Source organism: Orycteropus afer, unplaced genomic scaffold, assembly GCF_000298275.1.
Source record: "Orycteropus afer afer isolate SDZICR_OR568_19922 unplaced genomic scaffold, OryAfe1.0 scaffold00514, whole genome shotgun sequence".
Classification (NCBI taxonomy): Eukaryota; Metazoa; Chordata; class Mammalia; order Tubulidentata; family Orycteropodidae; genus Orycteropus; species Orycteropus afer.
Genome location: NW_006922101.1, coordinates 647,386 through 650,686, shown reverse-complemented (window position 1 = coordinate 650,686; position 3,301 = coordinate 647,386). Strand labels below are relative to the sequence as shown.

The 3,301-nt window shown below is 33.4% G+C and overlaps 1 protein-coding gene across 1 annotated transcript in view; it reads right to left on the bottom strand.

Annotated features, from left to right (window-relative positions):
* PCDH7 (protocadherin 7) overlaps positions 1-3,301 on the bottom strand; it is a 598,799-nt gene that overhangs the window by 522,106 nt on the left and 73,392 nt on the right. The window lies entirely within an intron of this gene.

The window sequence follows — 3,301 nt, the reverse complement described above, 5'->3', positions numbered from 1 at the left end:
CTTCCGTAGTGATACTGCCTCGGAAACCCAAGGAGGGGTCACTATGAGTTGGGGCCGACTTGAAGGCATACAACAACAACACAATTTTAATATTTTGAAATTATGTGACCATCATCGACTTTCTATATTTTAATCATATGACTTTAGCTTATACTACTTTTGAATAGTAGCAAATGCTACCTATTTCACTAGCATCTTATTTTTGCCCATATTTTCCATTTTTTCCTTAAATTTGGTCAGTCCATCTAAAATTTCATTGTGTTTTTCTCCCTAATCTTTTCCATGTAAAATTCATTCTCTTCTGTCCATAGAGAAAATATTTTATGTAAAATTTTCTGCAAGATTTTAATGAAAGAAAAAAGTAAAATAAAATTTTATCAAAAATGATAGGAAATTAAAAGGGTCAAAAATGCTTTGTTTTTATTTTCAAGCCTTGACTTATACTTTTAACTTAAAAGCCTATCTAGAAGGATAATGCATTTAAATAATGTATGCATCATGTTGTAATACAGCATACTGAAATCCTCTTATTAAAATTCTATTGAGAAGCACACCTAACCGTCACTTCGTAAGTTAACTATCTAAGAGCAGGTTTCTAGTTTTGTAATTTTAAGCTTTGATCTATTGAGCAAATGCATCCGTGTACTAATATTGACCTGTCACTAAAGCCAAGAAAAATGGATTCCTCCTTCACCATTAAAGATTAATGTTTAAAAGCAAAAGTCCATACTTCAAATCACAAATAGATTGCAAAGAGGAATCATAAAGTTATTAGGAATCAACACTCTGAAATCTGTCATTGGTGAGGGTTAGGGTAGAAATAGATGTAACCGGATGTGTTTGCTTTGATTGGAATCAGCTAATTAAAATGTCCTGGAAGCAATTTTCAGATCACTGCCACCAAGGAGATAGGCTCTAGTAAATCAGACCAAACCAATCTTTCAGTCAGGTCCAATTCCGGTGAAGCTGTATAGACACAGCCTTTGTCTTTGTCTTTCAACCTTTCTCCTCAATTTGCTCTATCACCTTGGCAACAAGTCATGTACACATACATACACACACACACAGAATGAGATGAAGTCCAAGTCATTCCTACCAGGCCATCTATGTATCTCTCTCAGCTTTCATTCCTTACCCTAATTACTGAAAGAAGCTGGGGATTGCATTAAAAAAATTAACAATAAAAGTTAAGTTATAACAGCTATGCTCTTCTCCTTTTGTAGACTTCTCTGGGAAATTACATGTGTCTAGTTTTGAAGAAGGGAAGTGAATTATAGAGAGCCAAAATAGGACTCAGACCTAGATGCAAAATACACTAAACAAGACTCAGACCTAGATGCAAGAATACACTAAACACTCACACTAAGAATAAATACGTTCCTTATAATTCTGAAGGAAAAAAAAAAAACCTACAAATCCATAAACATATATATGCATGTATCAATGTTTCTATTCTTATACTTATTTTTATTGAGTATGCTCCAATTCTAAATCATGCACCTATTTAATTGGTATAGATTAAGTATAAGTATCTGTTGACTGTGTTTACGTACAATTGGCAATATATAAATGGATTCTATGAATATTCATCATTTTTTCCCTGTCTGATGCTCAAATCTAGGGAGAAGAAAATATATCATAAAATATAGAGCATATTTCAGGACACAGAACACCAAATCAATACTCATTCCCGCACTCCAGAAACAGGAAGCTGATATTCGTGTTTTAGAGCATATGCATAACATAGGAACTGAAACCCGGAAGCAGATCCTATCAACATTGAAGAGCTATCTGTAATTTTAAAACCAACACTGCAAAACCATTTGAAATGAAAATGGAATGTTAGGCAAACATGGAACTTGGGTGAATGGAGGACTATGGGTGGTATTTTGGTCTTCCAAAATCTTTGATTTATAAAAATGATGTGCCGGAAACTGTAACATATAATTATTACTAATTACTGCAACATGTCTATAGATCTGATTACAAGGTTGCAGATATCTATTTAATTTAGTCTCACAAAGTCCTGGTGAAATAGGAATTATTATTTTCCCCATTTTTCATATGATGAAATTATAACTCAGAGAGCTTAAACTTACATAAAGTCACACAAAAAATTGGCAGAATCAGCACTGGAAGCTGAGGCTTTTGACTTCTAATCAAATATTCTTTATACCATGTTTCTTTGTAATTATTTTTAAACCTTATTTTTTAATAAAGAGCTAGTTTCTAATCATACATGTCCTAACTTTTTCCTATGGTATTTAACGGACTAATAAGCAAATTTTTCCAAGTGCTGGCTATTTTAAATAGATGTTTAAGCTGGGTTGTAGAAGCCTAGGCGTTTAGAATACTTAGGACTCTATCATAATTAGAAGCTCTGGTGATGTAGTGCCTAAGGCACTTGACTGCTAACCAGGAGGCTGGTGGTTCAAACCCACCAGCCACTCTTCAGAAGGAAGGTTAGGCAATCTACTTCCACAGTGATACCACCTCGGAAATCCAAGGAGGGGTCGCTATGAGGGGTCCAACTTGACGGCACATAACTACAACTATCATAATTACTTAAAGTCATGAATTTAAAAAAAAAAAAAAAAAACTACTACATACCAGAAAGTTTTTTGTTCATCAAAGAAAAAAAGGAACCAATAAGACTAATTCTAACCAATCAAAAAAAGTCTTATCTATTTACATGTCTGAGATTGTATTAAAATAAAACAAAAGTCATTTATTAGCAATGCTTGACTGCATTATTAAGCAATGAAGACATTGTGATTATGTGTCAACAACCGAACTAACTAAACTTTCCATTTAAGGAAAGAAGATATATTATAGCATTTCCTCATCCTAGGTACTTTTCCCTGACGTCTCAGTATGAATGATTTGGGGACTAACTAAAGAATCCCTTGGGTTAGGTAGCCAAGCAATTATTATTTATTGACTGACTGCCTGTTAGAATCATAGAATCTCAGAATTAAAAAGAATGTCAAAGGTTATAGAGTCCAATCATGTAAAAAGCATTGCATGAGGCATGGGAAGAAATACAAAACAACATGAACATAGTAATGGTTCTGAGGAAACCCATGTTTCTCTTTAGAAGAAATATACAAATATATACATATAAACAGATGAGTAAATTGCAAAAGAAAGCTGATAAAATTCTTTCAAGTGGGTAAAAGGACAGAGTTACAAAGAGTGAGAGGAGACTGCAATAAGGGGTAATAGCAAGAAGGTTTACTGGCCAACTGAACCTAAAGCTGGACCTTCAAAGATAGTTGATCTTGAAAATTATATAATATAT